Raw genomic sequence first — 21988 nt, 5'->3', positions numbered from 1 at the left:
TCCTCTCCATGGCTGCACTGGTACTTACACATTCTGCTACATGCTGCGTGAGGAGTGTGCCCAGTGCTTCCTGCCTGTTGGCAATCTGCTCCAGCGACAGCTGGAATTCTGGCCCAATGGGGGGTGCCAATGGGGGACCAATGGGACTACTCCCATCTTCCACAACTCCCACTGGGCTTGGAGTTGCTGGCCATGAATTAGCTGGCGATGGGCCCAGGGTGTCATCTCCATGATGGCTGATTGGGGATAGGTGTGGTGAGTGCAGTTGTGTGTTGTGGTGAAGTCCGGTGTCATCCTCCACATCACTGTCGGAGCAGGCAGCGATGGCTGCAGTCTCCCCAACAGTACTGCTCCCTGCTGACGCATTGCCCTCAGTGGGCAACAGTGGGTGTGGTTGGGCTGCAGGTGCTGTCACCACCCCTTCCTCGGGGGACTTTGCTGCCCTGGGCTCTTCAGCCTGGCGTGGATTCTGCCTGGGTCCAGCAGAGGTGGATGCATGGTTCCCCTCTCCCACTTTCCTGGGCTTCTTGGCTGGGGTGCTGGTGCTGTCATCCCTGCCAGTGTCCGATTGCGAGCCTGTGGTGGAGCAGAGGAGGGTGACTGTTATTGATGGTTCAGCGGACATTGAGCAGGCATTGTGAAGAGTGAAATGGATAGATGGTGGAGTTAGTAGCCCATGACATACAGGTTGCCTCCCTTTAGGTTCGGTTTTGCATGCAGGTGTGTGTCTGCCTACTGTACAGTGTACATGCTGCATGTGCGCAGGGTGTGGCTCATCTGCTGATGTGTTGCGTCTGCCACATTGTGATTGTCACGTGCAAGTGTATCAGGGTGTCTTGCAAGGCTGGATATGAGGCACCTACCTGTGTCTCCAGATCTCGGGGCCCCTCTCTCCATCTCGCCGACACCTTCGATGCACTCAATGCCAATCAGAGAGGCACATGTCTCCTCCCATGGCTGCATCTTCAGTGGGGAGTCTGCTCCCCCGCCAGTTCCCAGGGCCAGGTTACGGTTGGCAGACATAATGCCCCGGACCCTGATCCGCAGGTCGTCCCATCTCTTGCGGCACTGTTTGGAGGTGCGTGGGGTGGTTCCAACAGCACTGACACGTTGTGCCACAAGTTCCCACACCTCCTTTTTGCGGCCTATGGCTGTTCGGGTCATCTCATTGGAGAAGACAACATCAGCCTTCTCCTGGAGCGTGTCTGCAAGCATTTGCAGTTCCTCTCGACTGAAGCGCTCCTGCCGCTGCCTGTCACATACCTTCTTGACAACTTTAGGCATGGTTGGCTGTGGAAATGGGTGGGTTATGGGAATGTCAGGGTTTGAGGGTTGGTTGTGGTGTGGTTGGGTAGGATGGCAATGGATTGTGTTTTTTAAGATGGCCGCTGTGCTGTTTCCCGTTCCGCCGCGATTACGCTATTTCCGGTTCCGCCTAATTGCGGTCACCGCTAATTACGGTGACCGCTGACTACGGTCGGCGCAATGATGGGTGGCGGTAGGTCACCCTGCGCTGTTAACGAGTGCGGTAAGGGCTGTTTACGGCATGGCGTAGTTTACGTTACCGCCATGGCGTAATGCTCGTGCGCGATGGGTCGTAATGTGGCGCTCTTATCGCCATCGGACCATGGCGTTAACGCTCATTACGCCAGGGCGGTAATTTCAATCACTTACCGCCTGAGTCGTGATGAGGGCCAATGATTCTGTTTCCGCTCTCCTGCATTATTTTGTTTCCCAATATGCAGCCACCCATTAAGGGATGTTATTTTTAATTTGGCGCCAAAATGGACACAGCGCAGTATATTGTGCAGAGGTGTATTTTTGTCCTTTACAACTTGTGCCATTGTCCTACTATACAAATGTGATTCTATCATTTCACAGCACACACATTTTTCACCCACAGATAGCGTTCTTTTTTCTAATACTGAATGTTCCTTTTGAGCCCGCTGTACACTCATTGCTTTGGTGCCCTTTTTGGAAGTGCAGGAACAATGTTTGTGTTTGCTGTTGTGCAATTGCACCCTTCAAAATGCACTGCACCACACACAACCATTTCTTCCATTAAGTACCTATTTCTACGTATTTCAACTGCAGTGTTTTGCACACTACCACCGTTCCTTCCATTTAGCAAACAACTGTGCGGAGGGTCTATGGTGCATGTCACACCTACTCCCTTCATTGCCGCTTGCTTTGTCACAATCTATAAGGAGCATTTTGTGATAATCACATACAAAAACCATTCCTAAAGGAATGTTACGATACAGGTGTGTCATTACAAACATAGCATCATTTCTAAATACAGTATGCTATAGGAAACTTATGTTTACAGTGCCCTACTAAAAACCTATGAAATTCACTAACAAAAAACATTGTTAAAGGGACGTTATGGTTAAGTTGCACCACTACAAAACCTACGAAATTCAATGAAAAAACGTTCCTACAGGGACGTTATGGTTACAGGTAGAACCTAAAAACCCCAGAAATTCACAATGAATGGTACGCCACACAACCATAACTCGCGCTACCACTGTGCACTGCAAGGACTAACACCCATGACATCAAAGATGACATCACACAAGTCATTGATGACATCATTGATGACATCACAAGTCTGGCACCCTCTTTTTTTTAGTTTAGTTAGATACGTACACTAGGTGATTTTCTTGAGTAGCAATGAGGAATTGCAAAGTGAGAAGGTACTACATTTCTAGACCTTACCATTCTCAAATGTTCTTACACTGCTTTCCTTAGGGGTCAGTGATATTGTGTGCTACATATATTTTTATTTTTCAAAAAATGAAGAGCAAGAACGCCATTCCGGCGAGCAGCACTCCCAATATGGGAGTTAGACAGTCTTTTCAAGTTGTTGCAGCGGACAGAAACCAACTCAAAAACTGCACGGGTTGAATAATAAAACAATGTTTATTTGTGGAATTAGCAGTTAAAAATTGAAGTTTTCGCAGTCACGTCCATGCCGGCTGCCAGCCTGCCTCGTTTCACCACACAGCTGTGGCTTGATCAGAGTAACTGCTCCCTTTCCAAAGAGCCCAATTTAAAAAACACTGTGGTAGACATTGAAGAGGTGACTGATGACATATTAGATTTGTTACGGCCATGTTTAAAAGGGCAAGCTTTATTTGTGAAAAGATGCATCATATTAGCAATCAACTCCCATATATATATATATATATAGAGAGAGTCTCCCATGTCAAACATAGGGCATCATTACAAGTATGGCGGTAAAGCAACAAAGGCGCCGGTATCGCTACCGGCACCATTGCTACCATACCACGATTCTAGGATTTCTGCTGGCAGGTGCCCATGCAGCCACCAGGTCTGACCTGGTGCCAGTACCGGCACCCACAAGCAGAACATGATGGTAGCACAGTACTAATGGTGCCAGTGCTACCACCATCCCCATTCCATTGAGCCATATGGGGTTCAGTTGGGAATGGGGATGTACCGGTCACGGCAACTGGGAAAGGGCAATTACTGGGTCCGGCTGAGCCGGAATAGCCTGGTATTTGCCCATTTGCGGGTGCCGGACCCGGATGCGAGTGTGGAGGTACTCTTGCTACCTCCAACCTCGTAATGAGGCCCATAGTGTTCTAAAAAGCATTAGCCATGCATATATTTGTGCACAAAAATAAATGTGTTTCAAATCTTATTACGGACAACCGTTGGACCATAAAGTAAGATAGCAATACATTTCCATATTATGGAACACTTCATTGGAAAAAGCAATCATTGTGTCAAGTGCACGTCGTGTTCACATAATCATGTGTATCCAAGATGTAACCGTCTGTGCCAGAATGCGTATGCATCTAGTAAAATACTAGATGCATTTCCATTTGATAACTCGCATGATTTATACATTCTCACCAAATCTCCCACTGTTATAGATGAATGCCGGTATAATCAATATAGTGAATGATGCCTACCTATAGCATTTGTTGCTGGTGCGGCCGATAAGGAGCATGTGCATAGCTAAAATACAGAAACACGAAGTACATATGTAAATGTATACATTGATATATTTGTGTAACTAACACTTGATAGCATACTACCATTTGTATAATGGTAAAACATATGATATATATTTTTACATCGTCTTCGCCAGAGTCCGACAGCTAAAGTGCAAGGTGCATTACATTAAAACCAAGTAAACTGAACATTAAAGTGCATAGTGCATCAATTATTCAAACATGAGAACAATTTTCCATCGCTGGCGATGCTAAAAGTATGTAGAATGTAATATACAAGATACAAGATGTTAATATGAATATATAATCTGAAATCTATTATAGTGAATATATTTAATTATTTCCAGTTAATAGTCAGTTATATATTCTCGACTCCTGGCTTCACCATTGATACATATACGGGAAGAAGGAAGCCTGAAATGCAGCACTTATTTCTGTGCATTAAAGAATCAATTTTGTTATGAACACTTTGTAGTAGTACTGCTACGTTTTTGCTTACTTTACTTTCTGCACTGCTAAGACTAACACCCAGGACATCAAAGATGACATCACAAATGTCATTGATGACATCACTGATGACATCATATGTCTGGCTCCCTCTTTTTTCCTTTACTCACATATCTAGGCCACATGGTTTTCTTCAGTAACAGTCAGGAACTCAACATTCAAAAGGTACTATATTTGTAGACTTATCCTTCAAATATGTTCTTACAGTAATTCCCTTAGGGTCCAGTCACATCATATGAAACATATACATAGGGGAAGACACAGCCTTGAAAGACAGCAATCCTTTCTGTGCATGAAGATAATCAGTAAGGTTATCAACACTTTCTGGTAGTTCTGCTGTTTTTTTTTTCTGTACTTTCCCTGTATATGCTCATATTTGTGTACATTGCACTCACACTACTTTCCTTAGGGCCCAGTCACATCATGTGATACATATATATGCATAGGGTAAATAGCAGCTTTGAAACAGAGCAATCATTTCTGTGCATGAAGTTAATCAGTTAGGTTAGGAACACTTTCTGGTAGTACTGCTGCTTTTCTGCTTACTTAACTTTCCCTGTATATACTCATATGTGTATGTGTTGTTGTCACTTTGTGTTTTGTCTGTAATAATGCAATTGTTTACTAAGTGGGTTTTATTAGCTACTTATTACATGTTTCACAATATGTAAAACTCTAATAAGAAAGCATTTATCATTTCACAATACAACATGGCAAGATTATGACTATTGCACCTCCATGATGTATGCTGCACACAATGCCTATGTTTCTACATGGGTAGCTTACTGGAAAGAACTTCATGATAGAATGCTATATATCAATGCATTGCTTAATGCACTACGCAGCTCATGCTATTTATTCAAATGATCCTTGACACTTTTTTGTCAAAATTATAATAAGAATCCCTTGTACAGGCTTTTCATGAAAAGTAAATGCACATGTGATGTCATTAGTGATGTCATCAATGACATGTGTGATGTAATCTTTGATGTCCTGGGTGTTAGTCTTAGCAGTGCAAGGTGGTGGCGTGAGTTATGGTTGCTTAACTTACCATAACTACCGAATTTCAGGGGGGTTTTAGTTTTACTTGTAACCATAACGTCCCTTTGACAAAGTTTTTTTTACTGAATTTCATAGGTTTTTAATAGCTCAACTTAACCTTAACGCCCCTTTAACAAAGTTTTTTTCACTGAATTTCATAGGTTTTTAGGACCACAACTTAACCATAACGTCCCTTTTAATACGTTTTTTCACTGAATATAGATATAGATAGCATGAATTCGATAGGTGTTTAGTAGAATTCCCTTAGTTTATATACATGTAGCATAGAACATACTGAACCCCCTGCCCTACCCTAGTGGTTCTGAGGTCCGCAGAGTGTGCGCATGTCCACGGATGGGCTTAGTCAACATCAACACTATCCACAATCTCAGGGGGTATCTTACATTGTTGTATCATGCAATAAAAACACTGAACATGTTCAAAGAGCAGCATATAAACAAATTACATTCACTAATAAATAAGAAGTGCAAACTGTATATGTAAGACACCAACAGACCAATTATATAGCATATGCACTGTAAGGTTATTTAGCGTGTTACAGCACAGAGTACAGCACAGAGTACAGCACTACTGCACAGGATAAATGAGTAGCATGTTTTTTTTTTTATGCAGCACCACTGCATGGGTTTGGTGCATTGCTATGATGCAGTTGTTTCAAGCTATGTGTTGCCAGTGTAACATGGACATATAAGTAAGGGCAGGTTATTCAGTCAAAAACGATTTTTACATATAAAATGCAAATACATTTTTTGCAGTTAAAAGCACACATCTGTACCTTCAAAATGCACACCATTTCTCACCTGAAATGCCTATGTTGCAAGAGACACTAACAAACTAATTACACTAACAAGACTAATAATTATAACTCATTAATAAAAGAATGTGTCTTCACTGCAAAATGAGGCCTACTCTGAAAATCAGTTTTAAACACACATTCAAGTTTTTTTCTTTTTTTTCTTTTGCATTTCTGTGCTCTGTCCACAGTAACTGCAGGAAGCAAAGACTTCGAATAAGCAGGAAATCAGTTTGGTTACAGTTGCAACTGCATAAGCCAAGCCATTGTGTACAGAGGGTGGTTAGGGCATGATAGAATTTTATTGGTTAGGATTCTTTGGTAGGAGGGAACCAGAGTTTTTTTGTTTTATCTCGAGGAAGGAGCTAGGGAGAGACGATTCTGGACACAGCTCGAAGAAGGACGGGGTTGACAGCTGCAGATGCCTGATTCTTAAAGCAGATTCAACTTGGTTGCAGAGACTGGCTTTTCCAGTCAACAAGTCCCAGTTTGAGTGACAGCAGATGCTTGTCCTTGCTGGGTGAATCCCTCCAGAAGGCGACCAGCCAAAGAGGTTACATACTGAATAAGCCTAGTAATTATCTCGCTGAGGTGTGGGGGCTGAGTGTGTACGAAAATATTCAGTCAGTGTAGGAAAGGAGATTCCTGTGCTTTACCCACGTGTTTAATGTTACAAATTGAATTCTTGTCTCCGCCACTCTCTTTTCAGTGTATCACAAATAATGCTGTTACTGTGCTATTTCATTTATTTCTGTAAAGAGTGAGATCGTGTTTAAATGCAACTTTTATAATACACAAAAATATCTGAAAGTAGACGGGTGGTGTGTTTTATATTTACCAATACAGTGCTGATGATGTGGGGAGATGTTTCGACAGTGCAATTGTCATTTTCAAGGTAGCTAAAAATAAGATTTGGCTGCAGCCATTCAGTATGAGCAAATGTCATTCAGTATGAGCGCAATTATAAATAACTGTGTGTGTTATAGCCTTTTTGCTGAAGGTACATGAGTCAGCAAAAATAGAGACCCGGGACATAGTTCACTACCATATATAAGTTAGTGAAAAATACCACATGATAGCTCGCTGCCGTAGATAAGACAGCGAGACATTGCCCATGGTGGACACTAAAAGTGAAAATGTGGTGTTCCTGAAATGCAAGCCTGAGGTCTCTATGGTGATTACACGAAAAATCTAAACCAAAATAAGGGGTTCTGGATATTGGGGCCACAAATAAAACAAGGGAATTATGCTCACCAAAATACTACCAACCACGCATACCAAGCACGCATACCAAGCACGCATACCAACCACGCATATCTGTATACTGAAATAATGCATATCCACTGTATTATTATTATACATAACCCAATCTGAATACAAGGAGTGATTGTTGCTACATTATTTTTGGCGGTAAGAAAATACCGCCAGTCCCCAAATCTACACAAAATACCCAACATATTTATGGTGTGTTGCAGGCTGGGAAAGGGATCACAGAGCACCTACTTGGCGTGGCAAGGGTGTCTCACACTGCCATCGGTACATTAAAGGGAACCCATTTCATAATAGCAGTGTGTTACTAAAAATTAATTTCAGAATGTCACAAAGGGAAACCACATTTTCAGACCTAGTGCAATATTTAGAGGCAAAGTTGTTTGCACATGGGACGTGGTCGTCGAACAGTACCTTAGAATGGCATGACCGCATTCAGGGTGAGATGCAGAAAGAAAAACTAGACAATATTTTTGCAGAAGGCAGCATAATTCAGGTCTGCATTATTGAATGCAGCCGATAAAAGTGCAGAGAAAGACTTTTTAATACGGCTATGCGGCAAAATAGCAGCAAAATATGGTTTATTTTCAATAGGTCCCTGCGAATGCAGGAAAATGATACCCAGCTTATTAACAGGTTAAAGACTGAATTAGATGGGGCAAGTAAAAATCAGGAAATGTTAAGAGCAGAATTGGATGTATGCCAAAAAGACATGCAGAGACTTTGATGCTCAGTTATCCAAAAGCAAGAAACAATTTGAGGATAGTGAGCAAGAATTGGTACACTTAAAAGCCTTAGTGGACCACATTAGACAGGATAAAGATAAGGTTGTTTCAGAAATGCAGATTTTACAAAAAGAACATTGTGCAAAAGAATGTGATCTCCAGAGTGCAGAACAAGAAATGATTAAAATGACTCAAGAAAGAGACAAGAGAAATAAAGAGTTCAATGAATGCCAAATGCAAATGTGCGACATGCAGGAGGTGATTAATAAGATGAGTGATGAAAACAACTATTTGCAAAATGAAGCAAACAGACTCCTTAAAAAGTGTAAGCACTTAGAACAGCAAATGTGCATTCCCAGGTCCCAGGATAGGCGGCAGGGTATCACATTCAATGGAGTGGAGGTGAATTCTAGTTCTGCCCAAAGAGGTAGTGCGCCAGTGACTGGGCCGGTGACTGAACTTGGTTGCAGCGCCCTTGGGGGATTTGATACTCCCATTGGGGGCAGCCACCAATCTCATACACCTGAAAACAGGATTGAATCACAAAGTAGTACAATTCCATGCATTGCAACAAGTAGCCCCATAAAAATAATGAAATCCATTAAAGCCCTGATCAAACCATTTAAAAAGGGAGGTGAATGCTGCATTGAGGATCACTTAGAAGTGGTTCATCACATTTTTAAAGCACTCCAGATACCTAAGGAACAGTACAGACAATATTTTCATTTAACTTTAGATGCCCCGACGGCCAGCATCATAAGGGGATTAAATGAACAGCAGAATATGACATGGGTGGAGTTTAAAAAAGAAATTAGGCGTCATTTTTCTCCTTTTCAGTCATTGCAGGAGGCAAAGAAAGTCGCTTACACAATCACTGCTGGGCCTAATACATCCCCTCGCCAATTTTTACAAGACTTAAAAAGAGCATTTTCTCGCTTTGATGTATCTTTTGACCCAAATTCCAATGAGTTTAAAACTGCATACTTCTATGAGCTACAGAAAGACATCATATCCCAACTGGTCTGTGAATTTGACCGTGACAAGTCCCTTGAGTGGATTGTACATCAAAGCACAAAACTATATGAGGTACTCTATTGTCAGGGTAGAGAAAGTGATAAAATGAAAGATACTAGACCTAAATCTAAAGAACCCCCAACCACAGTAATGGAAATCAGGTCAGCCAAAATGTCCCTTGAGTCTGCTCAAAACCAAGGTAAAAATAATGTGACACCTGAACAAAGGGGTAATCAACAAAGATCGCCCGTTCCTGTACCAATGTTCCAATCACATGATCCTAGTAATAGGGAGAGCTACATCAGCCCTAGGTATTTAGGGAACAGAACCTGGGTAGGATATCGGCCTGATATGGCAGGTATGAACAATAACCAGAGACAAAATCAAGATCAAAGAAATGATGGTCCCTACCAGTCATTGGGGACACAGAGCAGATTTGATCGCAACACCATGATATATGGTAATCAGGATAGACCCCGATATGTGGATCGATTTACTGATAATGGAAATCAACATAGGGGCCAGTACCCACAATCTGAGAGACAGGACATGAGGCAAAACATGAACTACAATCCATGTCAGTACAATGATTCCCCACCAGGGGACTATAATCAAAGGATGGGTGCACCTCGCTCCCCTCCACAAATGAATCAAGCGTTCAGAAACCATCCCAACAGACATCAATCACCTGAGAGGTATCAGAATATATCCAATCAGGGGGAAAACAACCAATATCGACCTAGGCCACAGAAAGAGGATTCTAGAGAGATGGAAAGGTTCCAGTGCCTTGAGGCCCAAGTGAAAATGTTAGCTGAGCAAATAGGAAAGCTCTATACAGCACAAAAACAACCTAAAGAGGGGGCTGATGGCCCTAGCAATGACCGGGGGGCTTCTGAGAAGTGACTAAGTACTTATGACACCTGCAGTGCCAAAAAGACAGATTGCCTGATGTAATTTTGCATAATGACTCTGAGATGCCTAATGATTTAAAAGTGAAAGCACAAATAAATGAACATGTAACAGAAAATGCAAATACTTCTAAAAAAGAGGTACGGTTTAACCTAGAACTAAATCAAACATTGAAGATTTGTGCAAATAAAAAAGAAATACCTGGAATTCCAAAAGAACAAAGAGACAGATTTAAGAAAAATGACTCATGCATGAGGAATACAAGTGAACAGGGAGTAAGTGGGGATGCTATAGCTCCTTCCCTGGGCAAGCAAAACAATGACTAAAACAGGTAGAAAAAGGAAATACTCAAAAGGAGGGTACGGATCAATCACCTGAAGAATTCTTTGAGCCACATATTTTTGAAGAGGCTGAAAGGGCTGGTTTCACACTAAATGATCACAAATGCAGAGAATTAAACAATGACAAATTGCTGAATGATGTTGTTACACATGTTCAGTTGGAAGGTTGTAATGTGGTCTCTGATGTTACGCAGATGGATGGGCGAACAGTGGCCACACTCCAAAAAACCTCTGATCATGGAGAAATGAATAAAGTCGCTCGCGCAGAAATGGGTAAAAAGGAGGGAAAAATGTCTTTCCATTTACCAATGTGCTTAGCCAAAAGTGAAAAAGGCCTGAGAAAGGTGAGCCCTGAAATCAGTAAGAATTCACACTTCTTATGTGTATTAGAGGAAGTTGAGGACAGATATTATGCACCCATCACTGTAGAAGAAAAATGCCACACATTTGCTATGATTGACACTGGCGCACAGGCCACAATTATGTCCAAGGAGCTGGTAAAGAGTATCAATTAAGGGATACCCCCACAGAGTCAGATCACAGTGAAGGAAAATCAAGGTCCAGTGCATAACTTTAATGGGGAGGAGGTGCCCATCATAGGTGTAACTGAGGTTGACATAAAAATAGGAAAGCACAGAATGAAACAAGAGGTATTGATCACATCTATTTGTGAAATTCCATTTCTGATGGGGACAGATTGCCTGAAAAGATTGTCTCCTCTCATAGATGGGGTGAATGGAGTGCTGTGGTCCTTAACCAAAAAACCATTGAGGCCTAAGAAACTAAAATCACAAAACAGCAACATAAATGAATGTCACACCGTTGCCAAAACAAATGATGCTGTGGAGGTATATCTCCAGAATAGTTGCATACCTAGTGTCACTGTTATATTAATGTGTCAAGACAAAATGCAGAGCGACAATGAAGGACTACCTGTACAAATCTACTTGGACCCAAGGAAAAATTGGCAGACTGCCATAGATGAGCACACATTACGTTTTTATTTAAAAGAGAAAACAATCAAACAGAAAATTGCTCCTAAAACAGATTCAGAAAAACACATTACCACTCTTGCTGAAATACACATGGAAGATGAGCAACCATGGGTTCATATTGGTATAAATGACTGTTTTAAAACAATAAAAGCCACTTTAGCGCTTGAACAGGAGAGGAGCTTCATTAATGAGAAATTGTTGCAAAAAATAATGGAGAGGGAGGAAATCCCGAAATTTAGGATTAAAAACCAATATGCGTCTTGGTTGGACAGTCCAGACTTTGAAAACCGAATTGCAGGCAGATGCATGCTTAAAATTAGCATTGGGCAGAAAACAATTTACCATAATGTATGGATAGTGAGTGGAGCACAAAATGACTTTTACATGGGCAATGACATCATGCACAGAATGTGTATGGTGTTAGATTTCCTTAATCAAAAAAATATGGTCACGCCTATGTGGCCCAGCACCTGAATTTGAAGACAAAAGAAGGGCTTATCATTGTGCACAACTGTTTCCTTATGCAATCTAATTACAAATGAGGAAATTTACTATTATTCCTGCATTTACAAAACAGTTTGCAATAACACTGAAATGCAAAAATGGACAGCAGATGAAAGACTCTGATGCATTTGTATGCCTGAATGAATCCATAAAACAGCAAGGCCTGGATTATGAATACATTCCATTGGTAGATATTGGTGAAGGATCTGTAAAAATTATGGTAAATAATAAAGGTTGTCAGGATATTCATTTAGAGGAAAACTCCCCATTAGGAATGGCCATACAAAAATCACATTATACGGCAGATTTAAATAACATGGTGATTGGAAATATCCCTGAAAAGTATGTAGATGCCAAGGGTGAGTTGCCAGAACACCTGGACTCTCAGCCCAAAGGAATATTTAAAATTCATTCTGTGTATCCTTATGATTCAAATGAGACAGTGTGCTGCCATCAAGAGGATTGCATAATATTTGATTTAAATGAAAATGAAACAGAAAATCAGCCCATTGAAGTGGAAGCTGATATGCCAAAATATTTTAAAGTGGCAGCTTTACAAAAAGACACAGCCACACAGTTAGAGGAAAGCGCCGAGATTCCCTTACCAGAAGATTTTCCAGAATTTTCCAAAATGGTAGAAGAGCAGATCTCCTTAGCGGATGCGTGTGACAGCGATGAGGATAGAAACAATCTGAGGGAGATATTTATGGAGTTTCAGGATGTATTTGCAAAAGATGCTTATGATTGTGGTTTAACTGATTTACATGTGGCCACACTACCAGAAGGGTGTAGCAGAAGTCCAGTGTTTGTACGCCAGTATAGACTACCGCTGGCATGTTTAGAATCATTGGCAGAGATTATTAAAAATTTGGAATCGCGGGGAATCATCAGGCCCATTCATAGCACATCCAATACACCTATTTTAGGTGTGTTAAAGCCAAATGGTCAATGGCGGCTATGTGCAGACTTGAGGGAGTTAAATAAAAGAGTACCAGTGTCCAGATGGCCATTGCCATTCATTGATCAGGGCTTAGCTCAGGTACATGGTTCAAAAGTGTTTACCACATTAGATCTCACCTCTGGATATTGGTGCGTGCCATCGGCAGAGGAGATACAGAACTTATTTTCCTTTACATTTAACAGTACTCAATACGCCTGGCTTAGAACGCCGTTCGGGTACATCAATAGTGGGAGTGAATTTGGCATATTTTTGAGAAAGGCCATGCCTGATGCAGCGGAAAGAGGAACCATAGTTTACGTGGATGATGTCTTGATAATAAATGAAGGCCTGAAAAGCCATTTTGATGAAATAAGACATGTGCTTGGCCAATTGCAGAAAGCAGGCGCCAAAGTATCTTTGCAAAAAGCACAATGGTGCAAGACAAAAGTGAACTTTCTAGGCCATGAAGTGACTGAACATGGGCTAAATCCACAAAAGAAGAAGATAGAGGCCATACAAAGATTAAAAGATCCTAAGAATGTGAAAGGAGTAAAACGTTTGTTAGGAATGACAGGGTATAACAGAAAATTCATTGAAAATTATGCTGAAATCACTCAACCATTGACTAAACTGCTTAAACTGAATACTCCCTGGAAATGGGAAAAAGAGCAGTCTGAGGCAGTGGCTAAACTGAAGGAATGTCTGGTAAAGGCACCATGTTTAGCATATCCCATAAAAGGTAGGGATTTCTTTATAGAAATAGGTTTTTCTGAACATTGTATGTCAGCAGTGTTATCACAAAAACATGATTTGAATCACAAAACAATTGCCTATGGAAGTAAGGCATTTTCCCAAGTTGAAATGAAATTTATTGAATGTGAAAAGGCCCTATTAACCACTTTGTGGGCGCTACAACATTTCCGCCCTATTGTTCAGGGAGAAAAGGTGATTATTGAAACAGATCATCAACCTTTGCAGTTTTTAGAGAGTAAAAGAATTAGTTCAGGTAATCTAGCGCAGTCCAGAATCACTTTATGGACGCTGGCATTACAAGGTTTTCCTGTAGAAGTGAGATATGGACAAAATAAAAAGAGCCCAATTGCTCAAGGGTTAGCTGACTTACATGACTGTGCAGCTGAACAAGTATCAAACGAAATGGAAGTGGAACCTAGTTTGCAGGAATTTGAACAATCACCACACAAGGCTTTTGATGAAAAAACATGCACGGATCTGCCAACTGTATATGTGGATGGTTGTGCTTTTCACATTGAAAATGACAGTAATAAACAATTAGTGTCAGGAATAGGGAATGTCTGGTTGAAATGTGAAGGCGTCCCCAGTGTAGGGATGAGGATTGGAGCTAGAAGCAGTCAAGTGGTGGAATTTGCAGCCATTTATAAAGCAATTGCTACTGCAGTTGATAATAAATTCAGTGAAATTGTCCTGGTGACTGATTCTGACTATGCACAAAATAGCTTTGTGGAGTATTTACCTGGCTGGAAAGCGAGAGGCATGGTTACATACAACAAAAAGCCACTTAAACATGGAAAAATGATACAAGCCATAGACAAATTAGCGTCAGAAAATGATTTGACAATATACTGGAGAAAAATGTGTGGACATTTAAAAACACCAGGAGAGGATACGGAGGGAAATGATAAGGCAGATCACCTGGCTAAAATTGGGGCTGTGATGGGAGAATTGCTACCTATTGATGATTTACTGGGAGGAATACAAATTGATGCAGTAACACGTTCTGAAGCACCAAAGGAGGTAGATCAACCAGTGGTGCAATGGGGCCATGACACGCCAGACCAAGATTTGATTGAGGCACAAAAGAATGATCGAACTTTGGGAATCTATTATAATCATTTGATAGATCCTGAACAAAACCCTTTAACAGAAAATGATTGTATGGGAAAAGAAGAGTTGAGGGTGCTATTAAAGAACAAAACACGAATTAGATTACAGGATGGACTCATGATTAGAGAGTCCATAACAGGACAAATACAGTGGGTGGTACCCCTTTCATTCAGAGGGCTATTGCTACACCATGCACATGATGCCATAACTGCAGGCCATAGAGGTTCACAAAAAACATTGGAAATACTAAAAGATTATGCTTACTGGCCACATATGTCTCAAGATGTGGAATTATATACTAGAGGATGTCTAGTATGCGCCCAATTTAAACCTGCTTCACCAATGCATAGAGCACCATTGATGAAAAGAGGCCTAACTCTCCCATGGTCAGATTTGCAAATAGACTATGTAGGCCCTTTAAAAAGGTCGAGCAGGGGAAACCGTTATATTTTAAGTGTGGTATGTTTGATGTCGAAGTGGATTGAATGCATTCCTGCACCAGACTGTAGTGCGCAAACAGCAGCCACATTGCTGGTGAACCATGTGTTCTCAAGGTTTGGGTTGCCACAAAGAATTGAGTCAGACAGAGAAAGTAATTTCACAAGTACCCTAATGAGTAAGGTATGGCAAATACTGGGTGTGAAAAGGGAACTACATATCGCATATCGGGCAGCCTCTTCAGGTGGAGTTGAACGCAGCAATAGGTCTGTTGTGGATATTTTAAAGAAATCCGTGGCAGAAGCAGGTACCAGCTGGGATTTACGTTTACCGTTGGTTTTGATGGCAATCAGATCAACTCCTGCCAAAGCAACAGGTGTTAGCCCCCATGAGGTCTTGACAGGTAGGAAAATGGTGTTACCACAACACCTGCTATACAGAACACATGAGCAGACACTTGTGAGTGCATCCACAGTTCATGAGTACATTGATGAACTGAGGAAGCATTTGCAACATGCATTTGCTTTTGTGCAGAGAAATCTGGAAAGGGCTTCTGACAGTGCTAAGACATACTATGATAAAAGAACATCAGTGAGAGAATACAGTGTTGGGGATCAGGTGTACAAGTTTCATTTTGGAAAAAGTAAACAGAAAAATTCTAAATTTCTAGCAGCCTGGCAGGGGCCATTTCGAATTATAGATAAGATCTCTCCTGTAGTGTATAACATTTTGAAGATTGAAGGTTAAACAGCGATAGAGCAGTTTGTCCATGTAAATCAGATCCAGCCATGCCATCCCAGACACGAGGTCAGGCGGCTTGAGCATGTAGAAACAGAAAGCCCTGGGGCTACTGCCCACTGATGCACACAATACAACAGAAAGTCCCTTGAACACAAAAAGATAAAATAAATGGGTACAGTCAGGAGGCAGTGACAGAGAAGTTAAAACGTTGATTATTATAATGGCACATGAACACTGTAATATATGTAAATAAATAAATAATATAAAAAGTAAAAAAAAAAGGAGTTTATGGGATTAGTATGTAGAATGAAAATGGATTGAATGTTAAATGTTGTTTTATGTATGCTTGTTTTTTTTTTAACTTGTGTTTAATTTCAGAAGGAAAAAAAAAAAAAGTGAAATGTTTTTACCAAGCATGTTTTCTTTTTGGCAAAAGGGTGAAGTTGGTATTGTGCTATGTATTTAATTTGTTTCTTTTCTATTTGATTTAGAAAATTAACATTTGATTGGAGGTTCCAGGATCAGAGGCCACGGGAGACTATGGTGTCCTGGAGCCCACGTGGACGGATTCCGGGAAAGCACCGAAGGGGGGTGAAGACCAAGGCTGCAAAGCGATCAGCATTAAAGATGACACCAACAATATGTTTAATGGTGATGATATTCGGAGGGATCTTCAAGAATTCAGAAGCACAGGTGGTCATTGAACCTGGACCAGCATCTGGTATCGCGATGGAAGAGGCACCAGGATTCATCATGAGTGATAGAAGGATGATTTTCCAAAACATCTACATACCATTGAATCCTGAGAATTTGATTGAAAAACATTTGAACAATACCGGAATTAAAATTGAACAGACTAAAGAGTGGCTGGAAATAAGAAAAGAGGACGCTAAGCAGTCGATAGAAGATATATTGATGCAATTGGAGAAAAAATGTGTGAATTCAGCAGACATTAAGAAGAGGAAAGAGAGGTGCGGTGATGCTTGCAATATCATTGGTAATGTCTATAGTTGGAGGCATAATAGGTACCACAATATCAACAGCCAATGCTATTTCGGTAGGAACACTGAGTACTAAAGCGCAACAACTGAGTATTGACCCAGAAATAATACAAAACACATTAGATGGGATTAGAGGGGGACTGGATGAACAAGTAAGATTCATAAATGAAACTGCAATCATTCTAAATGAACAAGCGGATGTGATGCAACGGGCAACAAAGCTAATTATTAAGCATGACAGAACTTTAAATGAAATATTGAACATAATGAGTCCTGTTGATAGACTATTAACGAATTATATGAGAGAAGTTCAAACTGCAGTTTCACAATTGATTCAAGGACATATCCCCTTGTATTTTGTTTCGCAGGATATTATTCGTCAAATGATAGAAAGATTCACCAGGAGGGAAATTGATGTGGTACAGGTAAAAATTGCATTTGAAATGAGTAATGCAATGCCATTATATGTGGACTTGGAAAGACTAGAAATTGGATTTTGGCTATGCAACCCATATGTAGCTCCTGAACTTATTTATCAAACAAAGTGGGTACACAACGTGGGATTTTGGCAAGAGGACAAATTTATTAAGATTAAGACTCCAGAAGTGGTTGCATTTCAGTCATGGGAACCTGAAGTTTACTTAATACCAAACCTGGAAACATGTGTCAAATTTAAAGAACAAAATTATATGTGTCCAGGTAAACCGTTTGTTCCTGATGCCACAGATGCTATTTGTGGTTTGAAATCTGTCCCAAGTATATCAGAAGAATGTGAAGTGATTATTAGCAATATGGGGAGTGAAGAACTGGCACAGGCTAAGATGGTCAGAGGTAATGGTTGTTCAGCACCTGCTTAAAGAACATGACAGTAGTACATTTGAACCATGGAACATACGTGGTTAAACAGGTGAAATATAATGTTTTTTATTTACAGGTTCCAAAGGGTACAATTGTGTCAATTGGAGGGTTAACATTGTTTCATGTAACAAACGATATTTGGGAAAGCCAAGTGGAAAATATTGATTTATTTCAAAGGGACACTTTTCCAATAGATCCGGATGTGGAATATTTATTGAATCACAAAGAAAGACATGTTACAAAAATGAATTTGAGAAAAAACAATATTACAGTTAGTAATCTGTGGATAATAGAAGTGGAAATATTTAATTAGGGAACCTGGGGGGAACGCTCAATAGTGGGTTTGGCTGTCCTGGTGCTAATCATGGGTGGATGGTTGATTGTGCTATCAGTAAAAATAAAAATGTCGCTGATTCTGGTAGCTACGTCAGGAAGAGAAAGATATCCCAATACACATGCATTTTAAAAGAAGGATGCGGGGCAAACTTGTTTTTAGAAATTGGTTTGGATCGTAGCCAAGTTCTAAAAAAAGGAGGATATATGTAAGGTTATTTAGCGTGTTACAGCACAGAGTACAGCACAGAGTACAGCACTACTGCACAGGATAAATGAGTAGCATGTTTTTTTATGCAGCACCACTGCATGGGTTTGGTGCATTGCTATGATGCAGTTGTTTCAAGCTATGTGTTGCCAGTGTAACATGGACATATAAGTAAGGGCAGGTTATTCAGTCAAAAACGATTTTTACATATAAAATGCAAAAACATTTTTCACAGTTAAAAGCACACATCTGTACCTTCAAAATGCACACCATTTCTCACCTGAAATGCCTATGTTGCAAGAGACACATTTGGTAATTAACAAACTAATCTCACTAACAAGACTAATAATTATAACTCATTAATAAAAGAATGTGTCTTCACTGCAAAATGAGGCCTACTCTGAAAATCCGTTTTAAACACACATTCAAGTTTTTTCTTTTTTTTCTTTTGCATTTCTGTGCTCTGTCCACAGTAACTGCAGGAAGCAAAGACTTCGAATAAGCAGGAAATCAGTTTGGTTACAGTTGCAACTGCATAAGCCAAGCCATTGTGTACAGAGGGTGGTTAGGGCATGATAGAATTTTATTGGTTAGGATCCTTTGGTAGGAGGGAACCAGAGTTTTTTTGTTTTATCTCGAGGAAGGAGCTAGGGAGAGACGATTCTGGACACAGCTCGAAGAAGGACGGGGTTGACAGCTGGGGATGCCTGATTCCTAAAGCAGATTCAACTTGGTTACAGAGACTGGCTTTTCCAGTCAACAAGTCCCAGTTTGAGTGACAGCAGATGCTTGTCCTTGCTGGGTGAATCCCTCCAGAAGGCGACCAGCCAAAGAAGTTACATACTGAATAAGCCTGGTAATTATCTTGCTGAGGTGTGGGGGCTGAGTGTGTACGAAAATATTCAGTCAGTGTAGGAAAGGAGATTCCTGTGCTTTACCCACGTGTTTAATGTTACAAATTGAATTCTTGTCTCCGCCACTCTCTTTTCAGTGTATCACAAATAATGCTGTTACTGTGCTATTTCATTTATTTCTGTAAAGAGTGAGATCGTGTTTAAATGCAACTTCTATAATACACAAAAATATCTGAAAGCAGACGGGTGGTGTGTTTTATATTTATCAATACAGTGCTGATGATGTGGGGAGATGTTTAGACAGTGCAATTGTCATTTTCAAGGTAGCTAAAAATAAGATTTGGCTGCAGCCATTCAGTATGAGCAAATGTCATTCAGTATGAGCAATTATAAATAACTGTGTGTGTTATAGCCTTTTTGCTGAAGGTACATGAGTCAGCATAAATAGAGACCCAGGACATAGTTCACTACCGTATATAAGTTAGTGAAAAATACCACATGATAGCTCGCTGCCTTAGATAAGACAGAGAGAAATTGCCCATGGTGGCACACTAAAAGTGAAAATGTGGTGTTCCTGAAATGCAAGCCTGAGGTCTCTATGGTGATTACACAAAAAATCTAAACAAAAATAAGGGGTTTTGGATATTGGGGCCACAAATAAAACAAGGGAATTATGCTCACCAAAATACCACCAACCACACATACCAAGCACGCATACCAACCACACATACCAACCACGCATATCTGTATACTGAAATAATGCATATCCACTGTATTATTATTCTACATAACCCAATCTGAATACAATGAGGGATTGTTGCTAAATTATTTTTGGCGGTAAGAAAATACCGCCAGGCCCCAAATCTACACAAAATACCCAACATATTTATATTCATGTAGCATAGAACATACTGAACACACTGCCCTACCCTAGTGGTTCTGAGGTCCGCAGAGTATGCGCATGTCCACGGACGGGCTTAGTCAACATCAACACTATCCAAAAACTCAGGGGGTATCTTACATTGTTGTATCATGCAATAAAAACACTGAACATGTTCAAAGAGCAGCATATAAACAAATTACATTCACTAATAAATAAGAAGTACAAACTGTATATGTAAGACACCAACAGACCAATTATATAGCATATGCACCTAATGGAACATACCAAAAGAAAATAGCATATGCCTCCATAAGAATGACCTCACAGAAACTGCACAGCAAAAATCAACAGCACACCTATGCAGCAGTAACAGCAAAACTAAAAAAGAAACTGGTAAGTACACTACATTAATTTCATGTTTTTTAAAACTTTCTGTATTAGGGTACACTGAAAAATATATATATATATATGTTTTACACAGAAATGTCTAGTACTTTGGAAAGGCTAGAACAAAATGTTCCTCGTGGTGAAATGAGTGAAAACAGTGATACTATTGGTAGACACTACGCTTCTCTAAATAAACCAAATAATAACCATTATTGTATGTGTACTAAACATACATATATTTTTTAACAAACCATACAGATATTTAGAATAATACAGACACAGACACCTTGAAAAATCATCAGCAGCGTGTAGAGCAAAAAATTGATCTATTAATGACAAATTTCATTCTTTTAAAAAACTTGGTAGAGGGCCATATAAAGGAAATAATTAAATATCACTGTCCCACATCTCTGCTTCCCCCCTCTTTCATAATGTTTATACTTGTATATAATAATAAAATATTATGTGTGCTGTTACTATATTCCTTTGTGTCTTGTTTTTTAAATAAAAGGCAGTTAGGGTGTGCACAGACAGCGCAGGTGTCCGGGATGTCCGTGATTAACCAAAATGGGGGTGTCCTAAGTTCACTATGCCTGTTCGCATTGTCCGCAATCAAAATGGAGGTGTCCTTAGGACACATAAGATGTCTGCCTGTCCGCAATTAACCAAAATTGATATATCCTAAAGACACTATACCTGTTTGCACTGTCCTCAATCAAAATGGAGGTGTCCGCAGGACACTAAATCCGTCTGCATGTCCGCAACTATTCACAATAAGGTGTCATTAGAACATGTCCTCTGTTTGCATTGTCCGCAACCTCAATGAATATGTCCCTAGAACACATAGCTCATCCACCTGTCCGCAAAGTTGTGATGCATATTTAATTTGTTCGGGGACCTAGAACACCTGCACGCATGCGTATTACACCCTTGGGTCCTACGAACATCGCGCCTGTCCGTAACTGTCCGCTGCACATGTGTCCCACTTTTAATTAGTTCGGGGACACAAACACTATCCGTGGAACACCCGCACGCAATCGTATACCCATCCCTGCTCATTTGGTGTCCTATGGACACCCGTCCCATTCGCGAACATGTCCGTGACGTCATCATGTGACTGCACCCACGCTAAGCATGGGTCGTTGTTCGCTAACACAGTCCGGGCCCCGGGACATTAAAAAAGTGCTTCTATGACAATCCAAGGTATTTTCCTGTGAAAATGCACCCTTCCACATGTCCCAGACAATGTCCCCTGCGATCTACATACTTTTTGGAACTTTTTGAGATTTTTTTGGGTGTTCGAAGGGCCTGCAGACAGTGCAGGTGTCCGCGAAGCGTGTCCCAGCACCCCTATAAAAGGCTCCACCCCAGAGCTTATCC

The sequence above is a fragment of the Ambystoma mexicanum genome, chromosome 2p (genome assembly GCF_040938575.1).
Source record: "Ambystoma mexicanum isolate Mex_15411 chromosome 2p, UKY_AmexF1_1, whole genome shotgun sequence".
In the NCBI taxonomy this organism is placed as follows: Eukaryota; Metazoa; Chordata; class Amphibia; order Caudata; family Ambystomatidae; genus Ambystoma; species Ambystoma mexicanum.
This window is presented reverse-complemented; position numbering follows the sequence as displayed.